This window comes from Lethenteron reissneri, chromosome 26 (genome assembly GCF_015708825.2).
Source record: "Lethenteron reissneri isolate LAM-NWPU_2019-01 chromosome 26, ASM1570882v1, whole genome shotgun sequence".
In the NCBI taxonomy this organism is placed as follows: Eukaryota; Metazoa; Chordata; class Hyperoartia; order Petromyzontiformes; family Petromyzontidae; genus Lethenteron; species Lethenteron reissneri.
The window spans coordinates 21,577,139-21,597,214 of NC_083804.1; the positions used below are offsets into that span (position 1 = coordinate 21,577,139).

Sequence of the window (20,076 nt, forward strand, 5' to 3'; positions counted from 1 at the left end):
AGTATGGTAAAATAGCCCCCCAATGGCCCAGAAATATGAGGAGGCCCTCATCCATTAGTGGATTTATACAAGGGACTGTGCGTGTACCAAACGAAAAAGGGCAGTGATGGATTAACAGCACGTGAATGTTGGCATGTTTAAATGATTATGCATATTCACAAAGGTGTACTTTATTTTAACTGAAGTGTAATGTGCATCTCTCTCCATGCTATTGCCACGTGCACCTCGTAAGCAGCAGCACAAGCGTTAAAGTGGCAGCAAAATCAGTGGCAGCATCAGGTGGCTTGCCCTGTAATTAATCAAATGGGCCACTGACAGCAAAGCCGCTAAGTGCTCAGCTGAACATGAAATGTGGTCCTATTGGCGGTCATTTGAACGGCCGTGTCCTGATTTCCCTGCCACCGTATTATCTGGTGCTGGCTAAATGGCGAGTGGCTTTTCATGCTTTTACCATGCGGCGCTGTGCAAATGATCCGGTTAGGATATTAGTTTACGTGTAAATTAGCCTGCTGCTGTTAGCCACGTGTTCTGGGGCACTGTGGAAGGCTAAACACGACGCTTCCACGTGCTCTGTCTCTCTGTGCCCACTTTGATTAATTGCATGCAACTGAATGACATTTTTCTCATGTCCATTTCATAATAATAAAAAAGAATAAAAAATAGTTACCAGGTGCTACTTATACATTATTATGAGAAATCCTCTGTGTTTTGGTAGCAAAGTTATCTTCATGTTTTCAGAAGTTTCATTTATTGGAGAATTTCAAATCCGTTAAAGCAAAAAATAAATTATCCTGTTTAAATAACAAAACAATAATCCATTGGCTGGCACAACGTACATAAATATTATTGGATCTGCATTATAAAGCAATGTTTTTGTTATTTGTGCAGCGTATGGAAGCTTTCAATGCCAATTATTTTCTACCCAATGCCTTTGGGCCATGCAGCTCAATGATGGTCAATAAATAGAATAATGCATTACTGCGTGTGTGCCGTGCGGCGGGGTGTATACACCCAGACGTCCTGCAGCCACCACACCACCCACCAAATTGTCCATCACGCTGTTGGTGATAATAGTTAATAATACGCAGGACTTCTCCATCCACCCGCTGGACAAAAGCCTCACCGCACCGTGTCGATCGCAGGAGGTACGCCATTAATGTGCGGTTATTATACAACACTGTGTTATTAGCATGGTTTATTGCTGCGACAGCAACCTTATAGTAATTGGACATTTTAGCGGAGAAAGATGTATGATGTGGACACCGAAAATCGTCACTCACGGCTGCCCTGGACGAGCCGTAGTGGAACGGCGCGGGATCCTGCCACGCTCCTCGTGCCCGAAAACATACAACTAAAACTTCTTGAAATATGTATTAAAAAGCATTTTCACACTACTTTAATCGATGGTCCCATCAATGCCTCCTTAATCCAATTAATCTCACTGTGCAAGCAAAACAAACAAAACCAAACCCCTCGGTTTATTTCGCTCTCTAGCCCAAGTACATGCAACCAGGAGCACGCCTGCCGATATGCTTACTACACGATGGGTATTAGATAGCAATGCTTCTAATAATCGCATTAAGTATCAGATAATTCACGGGAACAAAATAATACGAAAAATTAAGAGTGCACGTAAACGTATGGAGAGATTAGTGCCGGATTATCCGAGTAGCACAAGTAGCTACATATGTAGCTACGAGCCCTGCACTTTCAAAGGCCCCGTGCTAAATTATTTCAAGCGATCAATTCCGGTTCAGTGATTCGACACTTGCTCTATTACTATAGTACTATACTGCCTTACACTTTTATAAACGACTTGGTGTTTAAGGATAGCGATTTGTCGCATTATCTGGTTGTATAGCCAATGAAAAAATCCAATTACTTTACTGTGCAAGTAAAATTGTGCTTTAATTTTGACGCGTTTTTTTTATGTAGGGCTCCTTTATAACATATGCTACAGGCCGCGCACTAGCTTAATCCGGCACTCGGAGAGATGCATGCTTGGAGCTAAATTGAAAGACAGCAAGAGGTTAGACACATTGATTATACAATATACTTAAATTTCGATTTAAAACATTCGTGACTGCAGGGATTCATCTTCTTGGTTCTTTCGGTAAAGTCACGTATACAATATACACCGGTCGATGATAAAATCATCCAATCTGTGAAGAAAAGTAGGCAGGCTTGAGCAGAGCACTGCTCTTCAAGCGATGGTGGGTGACGGTCAAGAACAATAACGGAGTGTCAGCCAAGGGATGGAATTCGTCCGAGCGGAGTTCCATCCGGCTGGGAGATGGAGCCATGGAATGGGATCGTGTACAGGTGCTTGTTGGGTTTTTACATCGCAGGGTCGAGCAGTGGGTTGACCATGGCTGCTAATGATTGATGTTGATGATACTGAGTCACAAGCGGTCCCCTGGCAGTTAATTTACAGCAGTAAGTGTGCTTTGCTAATACCACCCCCCCCCGTCACCCTGCGTGGAAGCTATCGGAATCAAGCTGTTTTGACTCCCCACAAACCGGCTTAGTGTCGATGGTACTGAAACCGCCCGGCTTTGACAGTCGGCTCGCGTAGCGCGCGCACGACACGGGAGTGCACCCCCCCCCCCCCCCAGATCAGCAGAGAACATATACACGAATGTTGTCCAGTAGCAGCCAGGGGCTGTCTTAAACAAACACGGTCACTCATACCGATGTTGTCCAAGACACTGTGCCAAAGTTTGTCCCCTAAGATTAAGGATGGTTTGCTATCATCGAGTCGGATCACAAGAGGGCCTGCCCTGCACTGCTTTTAGTATAGATTTTTCTTCTTCTCACCCGCTGTTGCTCCCGCTCGGTGTTTGTTGGCAATGTAGCTTGCCACTTTGGCCTGAAACTCACTGTTCACGCTTGTCTGCACAAGCTTAAGTGAGTCGCTGCAGGACCACGTTTTGTCCGTGCCATAATTGTTGCGTGGAGCCAATAATAAAAAAGCCACCCACCTCCGTTTGGTAGAATACGAAATGTATAACTATTTAATAGGGCACCCGAACCGTCACCAAGGAGACGGAGCGATGCAATCAGTTCGTTTGGAGGTGCTCAATGGATCGTTACATCACAGGATCGTGAAAGCTGCCGACGGCTTGGAGAGGCCTTCATCCAGCAGTGGATTGACCATGGAAAATGATGATGACAAAATATCTACAGCATTGGTTTAAATTGTCGTGATTGTAATTATTATCAAAAACAAAAAAAAACATATAAAGAATTGATTTTGTAAGATAATTTAACATTGTTGACACTGAACCATTTCGTCTTTTCAGCTCGCATTAAGCATTTTCCATTTGAATTACAGATGCTTCTTACCGCACGGACTTTCTTTTTACATCAGTGTCTTTTTTTCTCCATCATCCCTTTTGACAAAGTGGCAGAAAGAAAGCTTCAAATCTAGAAGAAAGAAGGCTGTTGTGCATTTAAACACTCCCTTTTGGTTAATCTGCATTCGTTAACATTTTTGCAATTATCAAAGTGGCTCTTGTGATGATGGCCCCACACCTAATGCATAATGCCACCGAAATTTGATGTTAATGAGATTTGCAACCCTCTCATGTGGGAGAGTGCCGATCCGACTCGCGAGTGCAAAACCACTTCGTGGCACGCGGCCCATGGCGCGACGTTGCTCGCTCTTCTCATCCATTAACTCTTCCCCACTTGAGCAACGTGAAACAAACACGAAACAAACCATCAACATTAATTTGCATCGTTAAAACATTCAAACAGGCAAACGTAAGGGCTCGTAAATGTGTACACCTCCTCCCGAAATGCGCCGTTCTTTTATTAATGCACATCGTCAACATTTATTTCGGAAGCACAGATTCGGAGCTGAAATTAATAATTAAGAGTTTTTTTTCTAACAAAACTGTGCTTGCTGCTGCTGCGTATTGTTATTTGAACACTGTTCCAGCAACACAACCTTATACCTTGCAGGCTTTTTTAGTCTATTTTCTGGGCCTTAAATTACAATAACAATCACCACATTTAAGACAAACTTTTTCTTAAAGAAAACAACTCTCAAGGCGCCATACAGTTGCCACCCTTCTTCCACTCATCAATCGACTGCCAGTTGCACAAATTCACCCGAGCTCATGCATTCAACCAGTACTGGATCACACTGCCTGTGAACCTCGCTCAAATTGAACATTATTATATTTCTTAGGCATTCTGTGTGTGTGTATATGCGTGTTTCTTTTTCTTTTTTAAAAGCACGAGGTCATCATTTGCATACAACCGCTGCTGCATGGAGAGGAAACACCAGTTAAAGGGTTAACGTGCTGGAGAGGAGATACGGGGCTGTCGACCAACATATTTGATACTTCTGTAATGGTGGGTGGAATATGATTTGAGTGGGCTGTGTAGCGGGGTGGCAGTATATATGGAATGGTGGTTAATTTGACCTACGTGATGCGCATCGTTTGTCCAGGGATGAGACACCACTGGGGAACGGCTCATTTAGATAATTAAAATTACTATTCCTATCCCCTGGCAACTACGGGGGTGCCGGCGTGACATTGCTAATGACAAACTGTGACCAAGATGCCACTCCGTTTGATGCATTCCTTCATTTTGCTGCAGCCTTTTTGTGCCGGACGTGAACTTAGAGAAGGACAGGGCGGATGAGCTGACGGTGGGGGGGGGGGGGAATTGTGCAAGTTTATAGGTTAGCAGATTGAAGATTGCCTGTGCAAGCGTGAGATTGGGAATGAGATGGGGAACAGCGAGGTTCTGGCCTAAAGGAGACCGTGTGGCGTGAGTGAATGCCCTGTGCCAGGATTGCTGATTATAATAATGTATGTGTGCATACGCACACAAAGATACCCCGTGTAGCCATATCACACTTTTGGGGCAAGTGCTGCTAGCTAGCGCCCATGAAGGCTGGCATGGCACACAAGGGGGTGGGTGGACAGCACCACGCCCGACTGCCTTTGTCTCCCCAGTGCTGATGTTTACACACCGCACCAAGTACTCATTAAGGCTGAGTCGATCTAGGGGAGACCCAAGACCGGTTCAGATAATCGTCACTGGCGTTGGCCGTGAGCGAGAATATAACTCAGGACGCCAGGTTCTAAGCACAGTACGCTAACCACTACTACACTACGGCTCCCATATAGTCTTAACATACTGTTGGGACAAGTGCTATTAGTGAGCACCTATGAAGGCCGTAACGGCACAAGAGGGGGTGGGTGGCCAGGACTATGGCCGGCCGCCTTTGTCTCCCTAGTGGCGACCTAGCGGAGGCCCATGGATCGGTTTGTAGAGCAACGCGCTAACCGCTAAACTACCGCTTCCCACAGGTGCATGTAAAATATGAAAAAGATCCCTGTATAGCCTTAACAGACTATAGGGGCAAGTGCTGTTAGCGAGGAACCTATGGAGGCCGGAACGGTACACGAGGGGGTGGGTGGCCAGCACCACGCCCGACCGCCTTTGTCTCTCCAGTGGCGATGTTTACACACGCACCAGATACTCATTTCAGGCTGAGTCGACCTAGGGGAGGCCCAGGACCGGTTCAGATAATCGTCACTGGTGTTGGCCGTGAGCGGGAATCGAACCCGTGTCTCCGGGTTCATAGCGCAACACGCTAACCACTACACTACCGCTCCCCATAACAGGTGCATATATACACATACGCACACACACTACAAGGAGAGCAGCATAAATTTGTCTTGCTTACCAACCCTACTTGTCACTTAATGGGAATACGCCTTTGAAGGTAATATGCTTTTCTTCACGCGAGTAAGGAAATCTAAGAATATTTAACGGCTCATCCCGGATTCGTTTTCTTGTGCGAGGCAGCAAGCTGCATTGCGTGGTCTTTTACTTCCTTTCCAGAAAGATAAGATCTTCCCGTGTTCAAATAGATAAATATACACGGTACATATTCCGTTCAGTGTTAAGAATGCTGAGCCTTTCCTGCCAGCTGTTGTATTAATATGAAGAGGATACAGGTCAACGGGCCCCTATCCCCATCCTTTACCCCCCTCCTCCCTTCCCCCCCTTTGGGATTGTTTTCTTCTCGTGAATGATATCATCTGGTTGCGTACGCTGTAAAGGGCCTGCACGTTCTTGTTATAATAAAAATGTATATTTGAAAAAAGAGGATACACATTTTTAAAAGCCACAAATGAGGCTTAATATTTACGGCTCGGCACACTGGGACTTGGTCGTTCGTTGGCTTTTGTAGTCTTTGGAGTTTATCTTTGAGATGCTTTAATATGATTTCAAGGTCATGACTGCAGGCACAAGAGTCTTGTTTTTTTAACATAAGCGCCACCTAATTTGATGCGTGTACATTATTACAGAGCGTCCTGCATTTCAAATGCGAAAGCATTTATTTTTTGCTTTTGCACAAATTGTTTTTATTATTATAATTTCTTAACTTAAAGCTTTCGTGACTGCAGGAATTCATGTTCTTTGGGTCTTTCGGTAAAGCCACGTATTGTTGTATTTTTGAAAGATGCTCAGAATGGTATATATACTCGTGTGCGAGCGTGTATGTGCGTGGGCGCATAATTTTCCATTTTCAACCAGCCACGACATTGATCAAGCGAAAACAAATGTAAGAGCGGGGGGAAAAAATGTCAAAGACATAGGAACATATCCGATGTTTTAGTTGAAAGACCTTCATCTAGGATAAAAAAAAAAGGCGTTGTGACTGAAATGTCATAAATGTTCTATGCATATGCTAACAACGCCCAGAAGCAACTGTCAGGGCATCTTCACTTACAAGTCACAAATGAACCGATGAATGAAGGCTTCTCGCCATGGTTGGCTCGCCGATTGTGTTTCCCTATCGATTGTGTGATCGATTGCAGCCTGCACATTGTTCAAAAATAACCGGCCAGGTGGCTCAGCGGTAGAGCTTCAGCGGCTCGCAATCGGAAGGGGTCATGAGTTCAAAATCCTGGTCGGGAACTGATTCATCCTGTCATTCCTCTTCGGTCGATTTTATGGGGGAATTCATCAGTGGTTTGTCTCGTGCAGAAACTTGCCCCACCAGAGCAATGTGGAATTTCAACCACTGGCCTGGGCCTGTGATTGGGAGATCCACGACACACTCAATGCTCATTTTAACAAGAAATTACTTTGACTTAGTCGGGAGCTTAAGTAGTAGCAAAGAGAGGGTTTTGCAACAGTTCAGTACAAAGCAATGATTGTGCCACTGTGTTCTAAGGCCCATTTAGTGTTGTTTGACTGTGCACAGCAATGCATACCTGTGCAGCTAATGAGCAAGAATTGCATCGGCAAACTGGCGAATCAAATTAAATGGCTATGATGCAGCTCCAGTAACAAACATGTTTCCACAAATAAGTATATTATGTTCGGCGCTGTCATATAATTGGGGTAACAGTGCTGAAAAAAATGGTGTAATGAATGGGCTTGATTGCTAATAGCGTGCTATATTTTAGGCCCGGTGATTCGCTGCAATTCTAACATTTCTTTGCTGACATTTCTCAACAGTTTCACATTAATTAATCATTTCGTGGAAGTCCATGTGATGTCAATTATCCTCAGTGGTTACTTGTGAGGGTAATAAGTCATATCACAACAGCTGTGGAATATAAACACTCTCCCGCATAAGCAGTATACACAGAGAAATACAAATCTAACCCTATATTCAAAGAGTATGTCTTGTCTTTAAGCAAGTCACAAGTTATTTATATTCTGTATTTACAACACTGGTTATTTGCAGGCTGCATTGAGATATCTATCATAAACAGAGAGCAAACCGTATGTTATACTTACGGGAATATGAAACTGATTTTCTCAACCGCAACAAAAAAAAGCCCTATCCATAATTTTTGGAATGGTTTACAGAGCCATAATTGAGTAAATTCCATTTGTATATACATATGTTCTCTTTGGCTTGATCTGTAGGGAGTTGTATTTTTTATACGGAAGCAAACAATAAGCCGCTTATTGTTGCTCTGTCAGGGACTTAAAAATGCACATCAGGGGAACTGCCACAGTGTTTTATGACGTTCCAGACAATGGGGCGCAATAGCACTACTCCTGTTGGAAAGAGCCGCCAACCACATCCTCATCGACTGAACACGCTGCGGCCGCAAATACAATTGATGCCGGGACATGGGCCCGCGCGTTATTTGATGCTGCCCAAGTTGAAATGTTTAATGGAACAGACACTGCAAATTGGAATTGGCAAAATATGAACAGCTGACGGCACGACTGCTGACGTCCATTTACCGACGCTCAAAGTACCGAACGAAGCTTTCATTATTTTCGATTTTGCTATTTTCTTTCTTTCTTTCTTCAACCTCTAGATTTTGCTTTGCAGTGGGCTGGCTACACAGATCCCATAACTCTTGTCCAGTAATCTAAGTGTCTCTTTCCAGCACAGAGGCTCTATACAGGAGGGGGGGACGGAAGGAGGAGGGATGTGTGGTATGCGGTCGCCAGTGAACAGGCAGACAGGCTTAACAAACATCTCCCATGTAGCTGTAACAGACTTTTGCGGCAAGCGCTGTTCGCGAGTAGCACCGATGAAGGCCGGCACGGTGCACCAGCGGATGGGTGGCCACCACCACGCCATTTGTCTCCGTCGTTGTGACATTGACACACCTCATTAGGTACCAATTTGAGGCTGATTTGATCTAGGGGAGGCTCAAGACCGATTCAGATAATCGTCACTGGTGTTGACCATCAATGCGAATCGAACTCGGGTCGCTGTGTTCATAGCGCAATGCACAAACCGCTGCAATACCGCTCTCCATACATTCACATGCATCCAAAGACATGCATACACACACAGACAAATATTCCGAATGATAGCAATTGTATCTGCTAATGTGAGTCTATCAGAGTAGGATTTCCTATTTCTGCAAAAACATTTTTTATTACACAACATTTTTGGTGAAAATGTTCGTCCAGAATTTAGTTTAATTGATTCTTATTTTTCTTCTAAAATCTTCATATATATTTTTTCAGTTGAAATATGCTTCATTTAAACTCTGGAGGTTATTGCACAATCCGTGACCAGTGTGTGCTTCCCTTGCCATCTGCAGGAGAGTTTTGTCCTAAATACCTTGCTGTGCCATTTCATTTTAGTGACATTTTAGGTCGTAATTTATCATGATAAAAATTTCCTTTAATATTTACCTTTAAATATCTGCATTAAAGTATTAATTTCCATTTGTGACTAAATTTGAGACGTCCCAAATTTATTTCTCTCTGATTAAAACCAGAAATACAGATTCAGGACAATTCACAGTAAATTGCTCTATTATATGGCTACAGTATTACAACAATACGCATATTTTGCATGTAGCTAATATAAAAATACTTGTGATTATGATGTAATTTGTAAGCAGTCATCGCTGATGGAACAAATAACATAATAGCACTTCAATGTAAGTGCTTTTTTTTCAATGAACGGCTTAATTATTGGTGTCAGCGACATTAACCATTATCACTCCTTGATCTCCACATTGAGTACCTGGCACTCTATATATAAAAAAAAACGTGCTTGCCACTGGGCCAATTTGCATGGAACCTCTGGTTTAATTCCTTGCAACTGGCTTGGCATTTTCTTTAGGAGGGGTTATCAAAGTGCACAACCTCATGAAAACCCTGCAACAGGACAATTTATAGCTTTATAATTGATAGCCATGTATGTATGTTGAACTTATTTCGCACCGTACGTAGCCAACCGTGATGATCAAAGGTACGAGGGAAGGACTAAACTAAACACAAAAGGCAGTTGTAAATGAATGAGCTTTCATACTAGATTTACAAGTGCATAGCTCCAGTGGTTTCCTAATATCAGAAAAAAAGAGCGTTCCAGACGGCCGCAGAAGCACATCTGAATGCGAGCGATGCATTAACCATCTTTGTTGGATGGCGAGCCGTAAGCCGCTGGGATGATGACCGGATTTCACGTGATGGTTTTATGCTCCTTGACGAGATCAGTGAGGCACTGTGGTTCATTTGTAGTTGATACTCGGGCATTCCGCAAGGATCTGTTTTGTCCCCAAAATATTTTCTTATCTTTATTGATGGATCATTACATTTTATGAGCATCTTATTCAATTGCTCGAGCTGGCTCGGCCCCACGTGCCTTGCCATCCTGCCTGAATGTGACACCGTGCTCCACACAACCCCCCCCCCCCCAACACCTTTTTTCTAGATTTGAAGCTTTCGTGACTGCAAGGATTCATACTCTTTGGTTCTTTCGGTAAAGTCACGTAGGTAAAAAAATAAATAAAATAATAAATGAAAATAAATCAATTAAATCACGACGTTTCGGAGGCAACACAAGCTTCCTTCGTCGGGTGTAAAAAGACACAGCAAAATAACTGTAGTGAGAGTTAATTGTGATGGGACATTATTATATAGGATAAGAGGAGGGGGGAGGAGCCAAGGAGGACGGGTGCAGGGTGGGGGGGTTTGGGGGGGTGTGGGTGGAGCCAGAAAGGTGATCCCCCCACCTCATCCCCCTCCCCCCACCAGGCTAGGAAGCAACTCCTGATGCCATCGGATGGCTTGTCAGACTCAACAAACAGCTGTAATATTTTGCCAATTTATTTTTAAATGCCATACGAAATAGAATTATGTGAGAATTATCCCAGCTCGAATAGCTACCACGCACTCAGCATTCATTTTCAGAGACATTCAATCCCAGTGGGATCTCACCTGATTGAATAACTACCACACTGGTTTAAATATCTTATTTCTTTAAATACTTTATTTAAATAATATTTTACATTTTAAAAATTCTTGACTGTTGTTTATTTTAAGTTTATTACATTTTTGATTATTTATCTTGTGTTGATCGCCGATTGTTTATTGTTTATTTATGTCTGTTAATTGTGATTAATTTTTTAATTGCTTGGTTGCACCGTGGGACCAAGAGAGAGGACTGTAATTTCATCTGTGCTGTATGTCATGCATGTAACACACTTGACAATAAAGTGACTTTAAGACTTTTAAGACTTAAGAGATTGAATTTTGATTTAAAGCTTTCGTGACTGCAGGGATTCATATTCTTGGTTCTTTCAGTAAAGTCACGTAGAAGGGAAATAATATTGTTTTATATTTATATTATTTAGATTATTTTATTGTTTCCCTTCTAGGTGACTTTACCGAAAGAACCAAGAATATAAAGGAGATTGAATTCACACTTTTTTTTTATTCAGAACATATTCATTTTCCCTTGGTTCACTTGTCATGGTTTTCATTCAATAATGCATTCTTTATATTATACTATGCAGTCTTAATATAGTATTGGTGACAATAACGGGCAAAAATAACAGTAAACATATTCATAATTAAAATATCTTATTTCAATAAAAATGTATCCAATGCCTCTCATTTATTATATATATACACGGACATTTATCATTTGTTGCTACATTGTCGTATACATAAATGATGGGCAATTCCATTCCGGTGGTTCTAAAATTAATGAAATATTCACACATTGTCTGGTCTACAGCCATCCTGATAGATGGCACTTGAGGTTATTTCTATTAAGCCGCGGTTGCTTTCATGATTGCTCTGGGTCAGAGTATGCGAAATCAGAACATAAAGCCGCTAACCGCGGCAATAATATCATTATTTTCAGCTGCCATATGTTCGCGAGCGTCTTGTGTGAGTACGTCGGGACGGATAGAGTAGCGGTCAGCGCTCTGCGCTATATATACTGAGGGCATTCTAAAACACTGTGTTCAGAAGAGTGTATTGAGTGTCATTCCCTTAGTGGGCAATTTAAGCGTTTTTCTTTCCCTCCCATCAGACGGCCGCTCATTACCGACTCCCACTGCCGCCACTGCTGCTGCTGCATGCAGGCGTCAACTTAATCCGATTCGCGCACTCCGGCTCTGACAGTCATCCCGGTGAGGCACGTGCCTGCCGGAAGGATTGGTAATGCGCTCCGTTTTGTCTGCAAGGGGCTGGCTTATTTGTGCATCTGACGGCGTTGCCGGACACGCCTCGCGCTCTCTCTCTTTCTCTCGTCGCCCCAAATGCATTCGTTTGTTGCCACTCTCAGCAAGTACACGTTGTCGTAATGTCAGGAGAACAGATGGGACACAGTTGGGGTTTACAACCCCCCCCCCCCCCCCCCCTAAGCCTCGCTGCCTCCTCCGGCCCTGTAGATGAGAGCGTGAGGCTGAGCAAGGATCGTTGGGAGGAGAGGACACGGAACCAAATGTGTCCGAGCAGTTTTCATACACACCGGGGGTTTTGTGACACACTGCATAAGGCAACCGAGGCGGGCGTGGTGGTTCAGTGGTTCACACACTCGAATCAAACCCGGGTTTCATTCTTGGCCAAAGTGAGTGTCGAGCGATGTCGGAGCCGGTCCGGCCTTTCGCCAACCCGCACTTGAAAACGGTGTGGTGAAGGACGGGCCAAAGAACACCCTCATGTCCGACACTGCTTGTGAAGGCCTTCGTCTAACAGTGGATTGATTCAGGGCTGCAATTGTGTAGTTATATACATATTTACATATACGCACACAAGATACGTGATGTGCAAACAAAGGCTGTTAAAACGTGATCGTGTTTTAATACGCTGTGCATTGGCCGTCTTGCAGCAAGCAGCATGTTAATGTGCTCACGTGTCCATCAAGCGCTGTTTACCCACAGATTTAAATTCATGAGATGGGATCTGACTATTGATTACCGGGCCCTGTCCGCGCACTCTGCGTCGTCGATGTGAGGGTGAACTTGCCGGCTTGCGTACACGTGTCACACACAACCCCCCCCCCCCCCCCCATCATTACTGATACAAATGCTGTGTTCGCCCGTCTTAAGCTTTTGTCAAGCACTGCTCCTGTTGAGGTTGTTCAGGGGTTGATGCCCGCAGCGGTAGCACGTGGCAAAAGTTTGAGAGGGCAAATGCTCAACGCAGAAAAACAACATTTTGGATGGCGAGCGGTTGCAACAGCATACGCATCACAATGCAGTACAGTTTTTAGTTTGTAAACAACAACAATGTCTTAAGTACAAGTATTTCTCAAGATTCGAGGAAGGTGGGATGGACATGCACTTCTAAATTATTTAAAGAGGTTGCTTAAAATGAAATGGTGAAGGCAATTTTTTCAGAAGGCCAAAGCTAAATGAGATGAGTTCGAACGAAGCCACTTGGTGGAGTGACTATGGTCGGATATAGGTGGAGGCAGGGAGGAAGGCCGAGAGCCTGGACTTACATCAGGAGAGGGAGTCAGCGGTGTTGGCGGACAGCGGGAGGGAAATTCCAGACTTACTGGGACAGCAGTGGAAAAGAAGTAACCCCCCGCCCCATCCTCACTATTGAGTGTCGATTGAGTGGGGGCTTTGATAGAAGGCCTGGGTTGTTGGAGTGGAGGGCACGTCCAGAGGAATAGATCAAACTGAACATTAGCCCTGTGAATGTCAGTTTGCCGGGACGCGAGTATTTTTCATGATTCAGTCTAAAAGGGAGAAGTGCAGCCCATAGATTGTTTGTGCCACTGCTGGCAGAATGCCCTCCGCTAGGGAGATTCCTCAAAGAGTCCCTCTAGAGTCTAGAGGGTATGTTTGGCCTCATCTTCCATGTTGGACAGACGTCTTGGGAGTGGCGGGAGTAACCAATATTAGCTTATTTTTAAATATTTCACTTTCATAGAAATCAAATGTTCACCGTTCAATACTCTTGTTATTTGTATACCCTGTACTGTATTGTACAGGACTGTTATTATTATTATGACTACTTTCTCTACGTGAAGGAGAGCCCATCGTTTTTAAATTCACAATTCAAATTTACCTTCCTGTGTCTCTTACCGATCTTGTCGGATTATATCATCATACTAAAGGTGGTTAATTGTCCTAAACATTTTCATGCAGTTTTTAAGACGCATAACAATTGTCGTAATTCCCAAATTGCAGGCAATTCATGTATAATTTATTATATGCAGCACACACTTAGCAGAGATATACTGTAAATTAGTTAATTCAAACTTTCCTGAAATCATAAAGAATGGTGATATTTAAGATTAAAAAACGAAACTCTCCTATCAACAATATTTCCTTAAAATAAATACATTTAATCGGTGATGTTATGGACAATGTCCCTACTTCATAGAACATGTTGGTGAGTGTATGATTTTGTTGTTGTAATTGTGCACCACTGCCAACTCAGCATCACCAAACAAATAGGTATTGAAGAATGGGGCATTATACTCTTTGGTTCTTTCGGTAAAGTCACGTAGGTAAAAAATAATAAAAGTAAAAATAAAATAAAATAAATTAAATCACGACGTTTCGGGCGCAACACAAGCTATATATTTATTTATATATCTATTTATATATTTATTTATATATTTATTTATATATTTATTTATATATTTATTTATATAGCGTCTTGTTTCACCGCAGCTCTCTTACCCATTCCAGCAGTTGCTTCTGGCTGTGGTGGTCCCACCTGATGACGCGCGCTTGTGTTGCGCCAGAAACGTCGTGATTTAATTTATTTAATTTTTTATTATTTGGTTACTTTTATTATTTTTTACCTACGTGACTTTACCGAAAGAACCCAAGAGTATGGATCATTGCGGTCACGAAAACTTCAAATCTAGAATCGGGCATTACATTGATTTTATTTATTTTCCTAAAATTCTCATGGTGTTTCTCAGATTTCAATCAGCTCTTCTCGTTATGTTCATAATTTTGGCGGCATTCTTTGTTGCAGCTGTTAAACAATTTCCCAATTTCGAGTCATGGCATACATTACAGATGATACAATCTTTGAGAAACGGTTAACAAAGTGGATTAACATGCAGGTGAATTGATTTACAGATGGCAGAGAGACGGCCAGATACACAAAGAGATGCCATACAATACCAATATCATGAAATGATCTTGAGTTATTGTGTCAGAACAGAAAAAAAAATAGACATAACTACGAATTTACTTGATTAAGATAATTCCTGTGAGGGCTGTATCCCGTTTGGACGTTGCTACCACCAGCTAGGCGACGTGTAAATACTTTACCCCTGGCCACAGTAAATTTAACGATAAAGTCAATGTCTTTTACTTCAAATTAAAATGTCTCGGTGGGTGATCGGTGAGTGGGTTTGACCAAATGTGCCCTTTCCGTTTGTGTCCAGTGATTCTCAAATTTCTGGCGACGAGGTGACAGGTTATTCTGTGCTCAGTGTCAGCATTCAAATCCGACATTTTATATTGACCTGCATTTGTCAAAAAATAATGCCCTTTCTGATTAAACTAGGGATACTCTGGTCAGCTCGTTGAACAGACGTATTATATACCAATGGACTTATGTTACACATTGTGGCACCTTCGTAACGAGAGAGATAGGGAGATTGGTCACCTCGGGAGGAACGGGGAGCTCATGGTTTCTCAGGTGTCACCCGTGCACTGAAAATAATTTATAGCAAAGAAATGGGGGGGGGGGGGGGGAGAAGATGGAAGACACTTGTTACCGCTGTGTCGAGAAGCTGACCCAGAGCCTTTTTGGAGACTTCCATCTTGGCAGCGACCCAGCGTGTCGCAAAGCCAAAGGCAGCTTCCCCAACTCACAAGCGGCGTTTGTGAAAGTGTGCCAGGGCCATACATGTCCACACGCGTCTGGGGGGAGTTGGGGAGGGGGGGTTAAAGAGGGGCAAGCGCCCTGCTGTCGCACGCTCCGCGAGCGCCACCCCAGTGCCACCCTCTGCTGGCTTTGATGCTCGGAACATCGGCGTCGCGGTTGACATTAAGGCGCAAACAGATAAAGCGGCCAAAAAAAATCTGCCGCTTCAGCTGTGCCCGGCTGCATCTGCCTTGACGCTCCGGCCCCCGGTGATGGCTTCTGTCGGGCGTGGCGGTGTCGGTCGCGGCTGCGATGAGGGCCGGACGCAAGACGGCTCCGGAGTGAAATGACACGGAGTGGCGAAAAAAAAAAAAGCTAAACCACAGCACGCGCGTCGGTGTCATCCAACGTGCCGGCCACTTCGCGGCAACGAACCCCCCCTCACCACCCCCCCTCCCCCGCTTTCGTCGAGGTTCACGGCGGCGCCGTTTCTGGACGCGTCCGTGCTGCTTGCCACGGTGATGATAGTGAGCCCCGGGGGCGGAGGAATGGCGTGCGCGCGTGCTATCGAGTAAGCGCACCGTCAGGTCACAAGCTACACCGGCGTACGGGGAGACGGGCCGCTGACGGTGGAGAGGACGCAAAGACGAGTGGCTGGGTGGGTTGCTGGGTGGGTGGCTGGGTGGGTGGCTGGCTGGGTGGGTGGCTGGGTCGGTGGCTGGGTGGGTTGCTGGGTGGGTGGCTGGGTGGGCAGGTGGGTGGCTGGGCGGGTTGCTGGCTGGGTGGGTGGCTGGGTCGGTGGTTGAGTGGGTGGCTGGGTGGGTGGCTAGATGGGTGGGTGGCTGGGTGGGCAGGTGGGTGGCTGGGCGGGTGGCTGGCTGGGTGGGTGGCTGGGTCGGTGGTTGAGTGGGTGGCTGGGTGGCTGGGTGGGTGGCTAGATGGGTGGGTGGCTGGGTGGGAAGGTGGGTGGCTGGGTTGCTGGGTGGGCTGGTGGGCGGGTGGAGCCGAAATCTGCCGAAAGCGAGGTCAATTATACTGCATACACGATTCTAATTCAGGGATGAAGACGTGGCCAAAGTGAGTCGGCCCCGTCGGTGCATGCCTACCGGCCTGCTGCTGCTGCTATGTTGGACTGAAATGCGCGGAAGGAAACGCGGCCAGGCCGCTCGCGAATCGGGGGGGGGGGGGGGTGGTTTGGCGAGCCGCTGCTGACAATTCAAATGCATCGTCTTGAAATTGAGGGTCGAAATTCAATTCAGGAGTCGACGGTTTAATGCCGCGGCGAATGTAACGTCGTGGCGATCGCATGAGCTCACGACACAACTGCGTACATACACACGCAAACGAGTCAATATACAATCCTCACACACGCGCGCAATTTTGGACGAACGAATCGACATCGATCGATGAACCAACGCATCGTTGCGTCCCCGAGTGAGGCACTATTAATTGAGTCCTAAGGCGGTGGCACAAAGCTGCCGTGCGGGGCGAGGGGGGTCAGAGATCCAGCCAGAAGTGGCTTCAAACTGGGAGCAAGTGTGCAGAGTCTGCAGTCTGGGCACACAAAGCAGGTACCCGAATCGCTGTTCGAGCAGCATAGATAGCATCGCCTCCCTCCACCACCCTCCCCACCCCCCGTCATTGCCTTTCGGAGATGGTGCTTTACACGGAGGAGCTGGTGGGAGCAGTGGGAGGGACGTCTGCAGGTGCCGTGGATTGACGTGGCGCCGCATGCAATACCCGAGCGATCAGCCGGAGGGCAGAGCAGAGCTGACCCCCCGGGTGTGTCAGGCTGCGCGTATGCGCGTGTTTACGGTCGCAACAGCACAACAGAGTCACCGTCGCAACACGTGGAGAAGATTACTTTTTTTTCCGGGGTTTCTTTTTTTTGTTAATTGCTTTATTTAATTTGGAGCTTTCGTGACTGCAGGAATTATTCTTCGGTTGTTTCGGTAAAGTCACGTATAAAGATAAAATAATAAATTAAATACTAGCATACGACGTTTCGATTGCAACACAAGCAATCATCATCAGGTATAAATGTAATACATTACATTTCTAAGTATACTAGATTTGTGTTTCTATTTAATTTATGTAATGTATTACATTAATGTAATGTATTATATTACATTTCTAAGTATACTAGATTTGTGTTTCTATTTAATTTATACCTGAAGACGATTGCTTGTGTTGCAATCGAAATGTCGTATGCTAGTATTTAATTTAATTTATTATTTTATCTTTATACGTGACTTTACCGAAAGAACCAAAGAATAATTGCTTAATTTCTGTTTCGCTGGTTCAGCAGTTACACTGCTGGATTATATATATTTTTTTTTCCGCCTGAGGACGACCACTTGTGTTGCGATCGAAACGTCGTGATTTATTTTATTTTATACCTACGTGACTTTACCGAAAGAACCAAAGAGTATGGATTCCTGCGGTCACGAAAGCTTCAAATCAAGATTGAACTCAGTGTGTGTTGAGTTTTGGGCTCATCTCACACACAAGTGGAAGACGGCAGATGGTCGGCAACTGCCACAGCGGAGTAGAACACAACCAATGGAGCCCGTGGTCAACTGCCCGCTGCCTGCCCATAAAGGCCATCGAAAGGCATCACCAAAGCAATGCAAGAGCTCGCAGCCAGCGACGTCAAATGGCTAAGGAAACCGGGCGTCGATTTATATAACATCTATTTACTGGCCCAAAAAAAAAATCTATTGTTTTTCTCTGCAATGCGCCATAGGAGAGAAGTATGAAAAAAAGTTATTTAATAGTGTCTCGGGATCGCCATATGGACTACCTTTTGTGCCTCATGGAAAGGCGTGTATTGGGCAAATGATCTTCACCGATGTGAGTGATGGATGGCACTTCAGCCCACGCACAATCAGGCGACTACTTCATTCCCCTGTAAATGAAGGGAACTGCACCGAATGCGCCAAAATAATCCTGGTGAGAAGACGTCGAGTTAAAGTACTTGGATTTAACAAACGAAAAAATTAAGTTACGAGAAAAGGCAGCGGGCCTCTATTTTGTTACATTTATAAATCACCATTCGGGACGGCCGCTCCAAAGGCAAGTGAGCGTGGCATCCATGAGCAGAAACGACAGCTCCACCTTGAAAATACATATTTTTTTCATTGTACAATCTGTGCTTGTTGGACAGAATGCCCAGAGAAATTTGAGGACAATTGTACCGAGATCATCACACGGAGGATATCGAAATAATATGCACCGTTGGAGGACTACAATACACTTGAGCAAATTTAGCAGGACACAGATCACCGGAGTGTCCTCAGGAAACGCAGACAAGGGAGGATTTGTGTTAATGATCTGCTACAGAAGCCCTATGATAAGGGGACACTGACACTTCACGTTGACTGTTGTGTCTGGCCATTCAATCTCGACAGAATGCCTATTTGTCAGGTTCTCGCTTGACCATCAATGCTACTACTTCCTGTGGTGTTACTGTGAAGAGACAATCTTGTGCAGCTTTATAGGGCTTCTGGTTAAACCTGTTATCATCTGCGGATGATGTAAAAACAAGGTCGTGTGCAAGTGATGTTCTCAAGCGCTTGCGGTGGTTAGGCTGTCACGAAGTAGAGATGTGACATTTAGCATGGACATTATATATCATCGGCATTACAGGAGTTCGCGAAATACTACTGGTTACAGTAAATCTAGCTGTGAGGGTCCCACCTGATGACGGAGACTTGTGTTGCCTCCGAAACGTCGTGATTTATAATTTTTATTTCTATTAATTTTCTATTTATTTATTTATTATTTATTTTACCTACGTGACTTTACCGAAAAAAACCTAAGAGTATGAATCCTTGCAGTCACGAAAGCTTCAAATCTAGAATTCGCGAAATACAGTTGAATCTTCTGTATTCGTGCGGATTGTTGTTCCCTCGTATGTGTGGGGCTTTCATAATAAATGTTTTTGGGTTAGTTCGGAAATATAAATTTGCCGTGAACTCACCACTACCCAACACAGCCAATTAGTTAGGTTTGTCACGTGAACAAAACGTGCCAATTAGCTATGACTTCAGCACATCGGTGTGTTGGACAGTAAACCCACGACACAATTGAGCACGGCGTTTTGCTGGTGATTACAACCAGCTACTTCAGGCCATTTTCCCGAATTGTGAAGAAGTCTTCCTGCTTCCGGTCTTAAATTGGCCGTGTAGGGTGGTGGTGGGTTGACGACACACTCAAATTTATGCGCTCTAACCCAAAATACTTTCATTAGGAATAATATTGGTCGTGACAGCCCACCTGTTAAAGTGTGCGGGTTTTCTCAGGACACTTCAGTTTCCTCCCGTTGATTACATAACCCAAGCATCGCAATCTGGGACCTTGCTGAAAATTATTGCTGAGACTCAGTAAGCTGCTGCTGGATACAAGACAATAGTATTATTTGATGTGCGTAATAACGAAAACGTTAATTACGTGTAAAATAATGTTACGTGTAATAACATAATGTTACGTGTAATCGAGTGACATTACATTTTCTAAGTTTAGGTGCTA

At 44.5% G+C, this 20,076-nt stretch overlaps 1 protein-coding gene across 7 annotated transcripts in view; it reads left to right on the plus strand.

Moving 5' to 3' along the window:
* LOC133347860 (RNA binding protein fox-1 homolog 3-like) overlaps positions 1 to 20,076 on the plus strand; it is a 306,370-nt gene that overhangs the window by 56,715 nt on the left and 229,579 nt on the right. The window lies entirely within an intron of this gene.